A 12,183-nucleotide genomic window follows, 5' to 3' on the forward strand; every position below is an offset into this window, starting at 1 on the left:
CTGAGGGCACAGCAGAACCCTCAGATCAGCATGCCGGCGCAGAACGCACCCAACTCTGGACCTGGTGCTCCAGAACAATGACGGGGGCAGCACCCCGATAACTCACCGGTTCCCAGGGAGGAGGCACAAAGGGAAGGGGGGTGTAAAGCCTTGGTGGAAGCTTCCTTCCTCACTTGTAAACAGCCCCTGGAAACCCAGGAACCGGAAACAAAATCTCTTGCCCCTGAAAGTCTGCCTCCTAAGGAGCAGAGGGGGGGTAGGAGAAACAAAAGACCCAAACAGACTCAGTTTGAGGAGGAGGTACAGATCTTCCAATTTGAGGGAGAGGGATCCTCAGAGGATCCTGGGAAAAGGATCTTCTCCTTCAGAGAGGGGGGAACTCCTCCCAAAGAAAAATGGGTCCCTAGGGATGCAAATCCAGACTGGGGATATGTGGAGACTGAGCTACCGCCGCCCACCATCTCATCCCAGAACCAACAGCAAGAAAATCCCCTGGTTCAAACCCATCCTGGTGACTGCCTCCAAAAAGGGGGGGGCGGCCCAGAAACGGAGCCAGGGGAACCCACAATGGCTCTGATCTCCAGTTGCAAAATTTTTCTTTCAGATTCCCAAGGCTCTCCACAAAATTCTGCCCAAATCTCTTCGCTAGCGATGTCCAAAACCAGAAAATTAGCCCACCAGTTGTCCAAAAATGTACATTATCTGTGCCCCCTTGAGGAGAAGGAGGGAAGATATTATGCCCCGGTACAAGTACAGGGGCAGGGTACAATCTCAGCACTGGTGGACACTGGATCTCAAGCTACCCTTCTGTCCAGAAGGGCCTTTGACGAACTGAATGCAGGAAGGGGAGAGAATTACCAAATTCCTCTCACCTCTCTTCCTGGACAACTGCAGAACTTTGACGGGAAGGAAATTCCCGTCGAGGGGACTGCAGACTTGGACATTAAGATCGGGCGACATAAGTTGAAACACCCGGTCATAGTTGTGACCCCAGAGGGCACCCCTTGTTTACTAGGGAATGACCTCCTGAGAAGGTTGTCACCCCTAATAGATTGCGTAAACAAGGTCCTCTGGACCCAGACTAGCCGACCAATAAAATTAAAACAGAGTGTCAACCATGTTAGTTTAAACGGCACATGCCACATGGTTGAACAAAAATCTGACCAAGTAGAATTTCACTTCCAGAACAACCAAATTCCAGACGTGACAGTAATAGCAGTAGGACAACAGACTAGTGATGGGGGGTCCTCTCTATTTCTGAAAATCAACCTTCCTTCCAGTCTAAAGTGGTATTCCACGCTGGAAGGAAACACTCTGAAATTCTATACTAATCCACAATCTGAAACTCCCACTCCTATAGTCCAGAAAGATGTGAAATCAGCTCAAAGCCTGGGTGATATTCAGCAAATTGGAGAGCAGTTGTTCATCCCTGTTCAGTTAAATGATGGGAAGGACTCTGTTCTCGCTCGAGTGTGTGTGAACAACGGTAAGAGCTTCATCAGCGAAGCCATGTTTCGCCAACTCCCAAAAGATCCAGCCATTCCCACCTTCAAACTGATAGACAAATGGGAAATGGACCTGGAAGCACCTAATTCCAAACATCTCCTGCCAAGCAGGTGTATGCTCAAAATCTCCATTGGCAACAAGAGCATAGTCCATAATTGTTGGGTCGTGCGAGACGTCCCTGCCGCCTTTTACTTAGGCAGTGACATTCTCAATCGCTTTGCCATTAGTTTGGACCTAATAAACTTCAAAGCTTGGTCCCGATTAGCGGATAATCCCATGGGCTTTGATGATCCAGAAAAAGCATTTAGGTCAGCTCAATTGCTACCTTATGCAGTTGAAATTCAGGTTAAAGAGGAAGTCACCATCCCAGAAAGGACCCGACAATTCTCCCTGGAAGTGAAAGTTAAAAGGGGACAAGAGTTGAAAAACCCTGATGCTTACATACATCTAAATGCTTCTCTCCAACAGCAAGGGTTGGGGGTAAACCCAACTCCATTAGTCAACATAGAACATGACACCATTCTAATAGAGGTGGATAACAGCGACTTAAAGAGTATTACTCTAGCCGCAGGCACCATTATTGGAATGGCGGTTGATGACCGACATTTCTCCATTGATCTTGTAAATGAACTGTTAGGACCAATCCCCAAGGACTGTGTTGACAGTGACAGTGATGACAATACAACACCAGACAGGATTTTCACCCGGCATGGGGGGAACTTCCTGGTGTACACTTCCTGCCCCTATGGTAAGGAAGATGTGACCTGTGACTTCAGGAGGGATGAGGTGATTTTCCAGGTCCATGAGGGCTGCCTTTCCCACCTGAAGCCTCCGGTCCAAATCAGCACTCTGACCAGGGACTTCTCCACCCAGCTGGAGGAGGCCGCGGAGAAAGCCAAACCAGAAGTCTTTCCAGGCTTCAGGCAGATGGTGGAAGAGAGAGTCAACCTAGCTGATGCCTGTGTGACTCTGGAACAAAAGCAAAAGTTGAAACAAGTTTTCTTGGATTTCCAAGATCTCTTTGCGGTAGACTCATATGACTGTGGTCGCACTGACATCCACACAACAACAATCCCCACGGACCCTGGCATGACTCCTGTGTTTGTGAAGCAATATCGCTTGCCTCTCGCATCAATGGAGTCCCTTACTGAAATAATTAAGAACCTTGAGTCCCGGGGAATAATCCGTCCAGTCCACAGCACCTTCAATAATCCGGTGCTGGGAATATTGAAGCCAAACGGCCAGTGGAGACTCTGCGCTGACCTCAGGGAGCTCAACAAACGGGTCCACACTTCCCGATGGCCTCTTCCCTACATTGACCAAGGGCTGGCCCAGATTCAGGGGTCACAGGTATTCACTGCAATAGACCTGACCAATGGATACTGGACCGTGCCTGTCAGTAGGGAGGACCAATACAAGCTGGCTTTTACCTTTGGGGGCCAGCAGTACACATGGACCCGGACTCCCTTCGGATACCTTAACTCCGGTAATGAGTTCAATATTTTCCTACATAAGGCCATGCCCGACCTGGGTACGAGGGGTAACATGGCTTATGTAGATGATGTCCTCATCAAAAGCTCAACTGTTGAGGAACACATAGCGGAGATCCGTTATGTTCTGACACAGTTGAGGGCCGCCGGAGCAAAACTTTCCTTTCAAAAAGCACAGTGGTGTAGAACCCGTGTTAATTTCTTGGGGCATGAGATTACTCCTCAGGGTCTCTGTCCCCAGGAAAAGAAAGTGGAAGCACTTCAGAAACTGAAAGACCCCACAACTCTGCGGGAACTAAGGAGCCTCCTTGGACTGACTAATTACAGCAGAAAGTTCATTGAGGGCTACGCAGAGATCACCAGACCCCTGATTCATCTCCTGAAGGGGGGAGTCAAGTGGGAATGGGGTCCAGAACAAGCCGAGGCAGTAAAACAACTCAAAAGAAGCCTCTCACAAGCGCCTTGCCTAGCTTACCCTGTCAGAAACAAGGAGTTCTTCCTGGAGACGGGGTTCTCTAATACGTGCTTGACGGCAGTATTATATCAAAAGCATGACAAGGTCAATAAAGTAATCTCCTATGCGAGCAAAACTTTATCCTCTGTGGAGGAAAAATTCAACGATTGTGAGAAGGCACTCCTGGCAACGGTGTGGGCATTGAAGAATTACCGCCTGTTTATCCAGGGGGAACACATCATAGTGGAGACTCCACACCAGCCTTTGCAGTATCTCCAAAGTGACAGAATCCGGGCCGGAAATGTGAGTAATTCCCGAATTACTTCCTGGATTCTGTCAATGCAAGGCTTTCCTGTGGAGGTCCGATATGGCCAAAACAAGAAGAGTCCCCTCGCGCAAGGTCTGGCTGACTTGCATGATTGTGCCAGAGAAAACTGTCTCGAGGACGAAAGTCTAAACATAAAGGACAACATGGAGGCATACCTTAATTCCCCCCACAAAGTCTTTGAAGAAGACAAGTGTGTGGGAATGCCCACTGTGTATGTGGATGGATGCTCTTACCATGTTGACAACAACGGGGAGAAAGAACTGGTGGCCGGCGTAGGGAATGCATGGGTGAATGAGTCCCCAGAACCCTCCGCTAGATACAAAATTGGTCCCCGAAGTAGTCAGGTGGCAGAATTGATGGCTGTGCATCAGGCCATCCTCTCTGCTGTCCAGCATCACCTCCACGAACTGGTCATAATCACAGATTCAGATTATGTACGGAACGGGTTTGTGGAGCACCTGGTTAATTGGAAAACCAGAGGCATGGTATGTGCTAACAACAAACCCTTGAAACATGGGAAGTTGATCCAAAACATTGATGATCTGGTCACCTCGAATGAGATGACCATCTATTGGAAAAAGATCAAGGGTCATTCCAAAGTAGAGGGACCAGACAAAACTGGAAATGACTTAGCTGATCAGCTGGCCAAAACCGGGGCCATCCAAGGGGATCTAATTGAGATTGAGTCCCTTTTGGGGGAAATCCAGGTCACTGCTATCACTAGGTCCCAGACAAATGCTCACAACGACCTCTCAATGGCACAATGGAGTAAGGAGACCCCTGATGCTGATTTGATCACCGCTCAGAAGGGGGATCCAATAATTGGTAAATTTTACCAGCACCTTGAGGACCCTGAGAACTTTCCCCTGACGGATACCGATTACATTGGGAAAGAGGACCTAAGAGTGTTGATGAAATGTCCAAAAATGTTCCGGATCCAAGACGGTTTGTTGGTCAGGAAATCCAAAGCTGGCCATGATCAGTGGGTGGTTCCTACCTCATTCCGAAGCCTGATGTTAAGTCACGCCCATGATGCGGCCACCGCCGGTCATAGGGGGTTTCACACAACATTGGAAATCTTAAGAGAGGTTGCATACTGGCCACACATGGGGCAGGACCTCGACCAGTACCTGAAGGGTTGTCTTGTGTGTGCACAATTTCAGCCATCATCCCTCACGCACCGCGCGCCTTTACAAAAGAGGGGAATGACACTGCCATGGTCAGATTTACAAATCGACTTTGTAGGCCCTGTGATTCGCTCGGCTAGGGGGAATAAGTACATGTTGACTGTGACATGCTTGTTTACCAAGTGGGTGGAATGTCTCCCAGCCCCAAATTGCAAGGCAGAAACTGCAGCGGCCTTGATGATTAACCACATCTTTTCCCGTTTTGGTCTACCTCAAAGGATTGAGTCAGACAGAGGTAGCCACTTCACCAGTGAAGTAATGACAAAGATGTGGGAGATACTGGGGGTCAAGAGAAAGCTGCATATTGCTTATAGACCAGCTTCTTCTGGGGCAGTAGAGAGATATAACCGGACAATTGTGAGCATATTAAAGAAGTTTGTGGCAGATTCTGGGCCAAGTTGGGATATCCGATTACCTCTGGTCCTAATGGCCATCAGATCTACCCCTTCATCTGCAACCAAAATGTCACCATTTGAGTTGATGACTGGGCGCAAGATGGTGCTTCCGCAGCATTTGCTCTACAGGACCCAAGAGCAGACACTGATAAATGCCTCCACTACTCATGAGTATGTAGAGAATTTAAGGAAACACCTCCAACATGCTTTTGCTTATGCTCAGCGGAATCTAGAAAGATCGGCTGATAGCATGAAGACCCATTATGACCTGAAAACTTCCAGGAAGGAATATCAGGTGGGAGACCGGGTCTATCTATACAACTTCCAAAGGAACCAGGCCAAGCAGCGCAAATTTTTGCCTACATGGAAGGGACCCTTTGAGATCGTCGATAAGATCTCCCCTGTGGCCTACAAAATCCACATCCCCAAAGGTCCTTTGGCAGAGGGGGAAGACAAGTGGGTCCACATAAACCAGTTGAAATGTTGCCATCCCAGGCACACTCTGCAACAACTGGAGGAATCCTCTGGAATCCTAGCGGGTACTGTATCCGACTAATTCAGTTCCAATCATAAAACATACCACATCTAGTCTCTAAAATATTGTGATTTACATGAAACTGTCTCTAGTAATACTGTTTTTATCAAAATAAGAATGTAATGTTTCGTTATGATGAAATGCATATGCTGCCCCACTATCTCAACAGTGGTGGAAAAACGTCTATGAGTAGATATTGCCGCTTTTGCTTTATCATCCTAGGAGAGATGAAACCATGAAGGATGACCAAGAAGGACGATCCGGAGACCGGGAGCAGAGACGCAACGGGCCCGGGGTACCGCCCAATCTTCCCATCAGGACCGGCGAGGAGAACCGATCGATCAGTACCGGATGGAGAAGAAGATGCTGAACTGTGCCATCTACAGAAGAGGAAGAAGATTATGCGGACAGACCGGTGCGTGGGTCAAAACCCTTGTGCACGCGACTCCCCATCGATCCAAACTCAAAGTGCAGTCACGTGGGGGGGCTTGTAGGGTGTCCTGACCCACGTTTAAGTTACCCTGCTACAACATTTGGTGCTGTGGGCTTAGGAAATTCAAGATGGCGGAAAACCCACATGTGCGCCGAAATCCAGGAAAGCTGCGCAGTTGTGCGCACACCAAAATGGTTACCTAACTTGCCACCCACCAGTGTAAAGAAAGGTCTTTGTTAACAAAATCCACTGTTACTGATGTCAAAAAGTTGCTGAAATCGTGACTCATTGGACCACTGTAAAGATTCAACCCTTTTTGTGGGGTTCCACATAACCATCTTACTGTAAGGAGCCCCATCAAAACAATGTTAAGCAAGGATTTACTACCATGTAAGAACCATTCCTGTTTAGAATGCATTAATCCAAGAAAATCCCAAAAATGGGTGCAGTACCAGTACTCACCACTATCCAAAAGCCGGCGTTTTAAAACCCACTGTGTGTTTTTCTGAAGGCAAGTCAAAATGCCTATTTCAAACCTTGCAACATGTGCAAAATATTTACTGAACACCAGCAGACATTTGGCAGAATGGAGTTTTGTGTGCCTACAAAATCTGGGAAATGAAGAGCCAAAAACAATGCTTATAACAAAAATGCTATGGAGTCAGCAGCTTAAGCCTAACTGAAACTGGATTTAAAAACCACCAAAATCGAAAATGTTAAATTAAATGAGTGACCTATGCTTGGTGTCACATGCCTTTGTAATTGTTTAAATGTCATAGTTTTGCACTTAGAATCAGCATTCTAGCTGCATGTGTAAAATTACAAGTTATTTTGAAAGCAACAAAAAGTTAGCTGAAGGTCTGGCTTAAGGAACTTGATTTTGCCTAGCAACTAACCCCCATCAGGAGTGTAACTTGAGTCACAACTATGTTCCCAGGCCAATGTTCCTTTTGCTGCCCACACTAAGGATATGCCATCTATCTGATAATTGAATTTCCTGTGCTCTGCCAGAGAGTGAACAAAGCCCTCTCCACTCAGGCAAAGATTTTTATTACAGACGTCGTAAAAAGTGGCTTCCTCCTGGAGAAGCTGGGAGGAGCACTGCCTGTGAGAAGCAAGCTGGCTTGGCAGAAACTGGAAAGACTGGTTTCTGTACCATGTGACCTGAAAAGACACACCCCTGCAGCAAGGATATGGTTTTATAAAAAGGGGGATAATTCATAGTGCGGACATGTGAAAATTTTATAAATGATACCATAATTCTTGTGATTTTTCTGCCCACAGTTTAAGACGTGGTAGGAACCGGTGGTATGTTCAGGGGGGTTTTAGCGGAAAAGTGGATATTACTCTAAATGTGTGCATGTTAAAAATCTGAAACTTCATCAGTTAATGTCCCTACCCCCTGCACACATGTATGTAAAGTTGGGTCCATGTCGGAAATTGAAAAAGCAGTTAAAAAGTCAATTATGTACACTCTTTGAATGCGAGCTCCTAGAATGAGCAGATTTGGACATAGACATGGCTAAATTCAGCCACACCATGTATATGTAATTTCAAACAACTGTGTAACTCTGAAGTATGTATTTTGATCATGTATAGATTTGGGTGCACAGATGATAAGGGAGGTGGTTTCAAGAGATCATAAAATGACATCACTCTGACTCACAGTTCAGTTCGCCAATCAAATGATAAATGGAAGTTTGACCAATTAGAAGCTGAGAGAGAGGTAGGGTCAGTGATGCTAGAACACACCCACATTCTAAACACATAAAAGCAGACAGACAGGACAGATAGAGACATTCAATTTCATCTGCCGCTGGAAGCCCTGCCGGAAAAATCCATACTTACCTCCATCAAACTCTAGAAAGCCAAACTAGAGACTTCAATCTATCCAGAGCAAAGACCAGACCAGAGAGAAAGCAGTGCTGTGCCTAGCAGAGACCAGACCAGGCGCTGTGAGCAGAACCCGGAAAGACCTGACCAGACTGTTGACCAGATCGTGACAAAGCCGCTTTCCTGTTCAAAATCTCTTGTGAGTACTTAGCAAAACTCAGAACACATCTCTTAGTTAAATTCATCTAATTCAATCCATTTAACCTAAGTAGAACTGCCTCCTAGCTGTCACCTGTCATTTCTAGTAAAATTTGTCATTTTGAAAAAGTGTGCGTTTAAAATTTACAAAACCAAAAACGACCTTTATTAAATTGCTCATATCTCCGCAACCGTTTGGGCTAGAGACTTGCAATAACTTTCATTTGGAAGCTAAGATCCTGGGCTTTCCTAGGACCCCAAAACGGTAGAGATAGTCCTCGCGGTTCCTTTGTAATAGCGCTCGGCGCATCCGCGAATTTTGCCGCGATTTGCAATTTCTTCACATGTAAAAAAACTGCTGCTGCCTGATTCCATTGGCCAGAAATTCGTTTAACCTGATAATCATTCCTGCATCATTGCTAGTGTGAGCCTGGACTAATATTAACTAGATACCACTCATCCTGAACCTCTAAAAGGGAATTAAGAGCGTTTCCAGCATATTTCTCATTCATTGCTAGCACCTATCAGAGCATTTGCCTGTGTTTTCAAACTTCTGTTTAAGCTTGCTGGATTGAACTGATTACATTAATTGCATTTCTGAGAACTGTGTGCTTTCCTCCCATTTCCTTGCATTGCATAAAGAGGGGGGGAGGGAATAGCCCGAGAAAAGTGATTACATTGTTTGGTTGAAATCATATTGCGTATTTCTGTACTGCATTCATTGAATATTGCATCCAACTGAGCTTACATAAAGCATCCTCTACCACATTATACTTTTGTTCCTAATTACCAGTGTGCTACCTTATCCATTTCATGTTAACTCAGTAGTCGTTATAAAGAAGTGTGCTAGTGCCAGATTCTCCGTTGTTAATATTTCCCATATCAGATTAAGTGTGATATTCAATTATTAATTTATTATAAAGTATGATATCTATATTTTAATTTATCAAATAAACCTTTTAAACTTGCAAAACAGAATTACTTCTTGGCTCAGTGGGGTCAGGGGGATTCCAAGAGAGGGGTGTTATACAAGGGTAGTCATCCAGAACGCATGAACTGGACCTAAAGATATATCAATAAGGGTTTTCATTCAGTATTCTAGACTAGGCGTTAACTTGGCTGTAGTGCTGAATTGAATCCTCTTACAAGGCACTGCTGAGATCTGTTTAAGATCTGTTTTTATTTTATTTTTCCGAGTGCTCCCGTTGCGAGGAGGCCCGGCGGCGCGGCCCCCTCTGCCGCTGCCCCTTTTGAGGACTACAGGACCATCGCGGAACTGCGAGAAGACCGGACAGCGCAATCCGGATATTGGCCTTCGGGAGCCGATTGAGAAGTATCCCGCCCGCGGTTGGTGAGTGTCCAGACGTGGTCCAGACGAGGGGAGGTGGCGAGCCGCTTGGAGGGGTGCACGCAGTCGAGCGGCCCCGCATCAAGAGCACTTGGTGAGTATGCCACGCACAACAAGCAATGTGAAATTGTGAGGGAGGGGGGAGGAATTGAATACGGGAGGCGGGAGGTGTTGCACAGGTGCGCGGCGAAGGTTTGATCATTTAGTGTTGGCAATGAAATGAATGGTAGCTGGACAAGTGCGAGAGCAGTCCGCTACGTTACGGGAGAGAAGGGGGCGGAGCACGAAAACATCACGTGCAGCTGCTCGTAGACACTGATTGGCCTAGGTCGCGACCATGTGTAAGGGTGTGTGTGTGCGCGGTTTCCTACGATTTGGTAATTATTGATCAATGAGTAGATGAGGATCCCTATTGTTCGAGCAGAAACTCGATAGATAGATGACGTTTCCCTGTAGGCGGTAGCTAGCTGGTTGCCTAATACGGAAGATAATTGGCTGGTTAAGCCCTCCTGTCGAGGGGCGTATCACACGCGAGGCGACGCAGCGTGCGCAGTCCGATTATATATTGTCGATTACCTTGTTCCAGGCATGACAGGAAGACAGCTGTGGGGTTAACGGGGGTAGATTGCAAGTGTATCATGAACTTTAAAAACATATGAAGAAACTTACCAGTAGTTTGAAGAAGATCGGTGACGTCACCAGTAGGGCTTTTCATAGAATATCTCGAGCACAAGGCATCTTTCTTTCCGGAGAGTGGTGGGGAGGAAAGCCGCGGAAAGGGAGTGGAAACGGAGGTAAACGAGAACAAATTGATCGGGGGAAAGGTAAAAAGGGGGACTTGGCTGCGCACGGAGAACGCCGGCTACGACAGGTGTAGAAAGGGGAGGAGGAGCAAGTGAAAGTGGGACGGTTGTATAAGAACGTCAAAAGGGACACGCAGCCGCAGGGGGCTACATGCGCCTCGGCCGCAGGGGGCCGTAAGGTGATTGGTAAAGGAAGGAAAGAAAGAAAAGAATTTACAAATGTAACTACTATATTTTACTATTTTTTCCGTAGCGGACTATCGCAAGTCCCCAAACGTACGGGGCCAGGTAAAGATCTAAGGCTGTATAGTGTAAAGCGTTAGTAAGATAACCGCTACCAAATAGGGGAAGGATAACAATTGAAGCATTACTATGGCATACGGGGCAGGATCGGGAGGGTGGGGGAACACCCTTACTACCCTGCTACAGCACATATGTAAAACACTGTCACCCCATAGGGAGAAACTGATCAAGTATAGCATAGAATGGACACAGGGGACGGACAACAAAATGACGACATCATGGCCACCTAATGGCAGTTTCGACCCATATACCCAACATTCACTATTAAACTATTTGCATAACACCTACAAGGGGAAGAAGTTGGTGAACAACGTGGAGGTGTTTAACTTATGGAGGATGTTCCAAGGGTCCCGACCAGGACCAAACGGAATGTTTATTGTGGGGGAACCAACGGAAGAAGAGAAGATAAAGAGGGAAGGAGAGAACGGGGGAAGAGAGAGTGAAGGAAAACAGAACAAGGGGAACGGAGAAGAGGGAGGAGAAAAGAGTAACAACATAGACAAACAAGAAATAAAAAAGGAACAGGGCGACGATAAATCCCTAGCGAAAGAAGTAAAAAAAGAGGGAGGGGGGTTAAACCCTTTAACAGAGCTACGAGACATGATTGAATTAAAGGCGGCTGAGGGGTACTCGAACCCGGCATACAGTCCGCCACCATATACAGCCACAGGTAGTAACACAGGAAGGGAGCAGAGTAGCGTAACTGGATCAGCTCGCACAAAAAGGCCGGCGGGGGAAGAGGGAATTGGCGAAGAGCAGATTGCGGGAATAGGACAGGATGAGTGGATAGCTGCACAGGTATTATTAAAATTACGAGGTTCATTAACAGAGGAAGAGGAGGAGGAAGTAAAGAAACTGGAGAAGGACGACACCAGGAAAAGTGAAAGGAAAGGAGAAGAGGGGAAAAGAAAGGGGGAGGAGTTGTTAAGAGAGAAGGAAGTGATTTTGGAAGAACGATTAGCAGAATTAAGGGATGAGCAGAATACACTGATCAAGCAGCTCGAGAGAGAGGAAAGAGAGAGAGCACGGGAATAGAAAGAAAGCAAGAATGAATTGGACAAAATGAGGGAACGAACTGAAGAGAAAAAGAGAGAAGCAGAAAGGGTGAAGGCAGTAGCAGAAAGGGTATCAAGAGCAGCGCTGCGTGAAAAGAAAAGGGAGGAAGAAGAGAATGAAAAGGAAATGGAAATATGGAGAAGGAGAGTACTATCAGAAACGACAAGGAAATACGAAGAAGGGAGGGTGATAGAGGACATATTAGAGCAGGAAAGAGCGAAATGGGAAAGGAAGAAAGAAGAAGAAAGGATAATGGAAAAGATGAGTATTGAAGTAATGGAGGAATTGAAAAAGAAAAAAGAGGAAATTGGTAG

Source organism: Ambystoma mexicanum, chromosome 6q (genome assembly GCF_040938575.1).
Source record: "Ambystoma mexicanum isolate Mex_15411 chromosome 6q, UKY_AmexF1_1, whole genome shotgun sequence".
NCBI lineage: Eukaryota > Metazoa > Chordata > Amphibia > Caudata > Ambystomatidae > Ambystoma > Ambystoma mexicanum.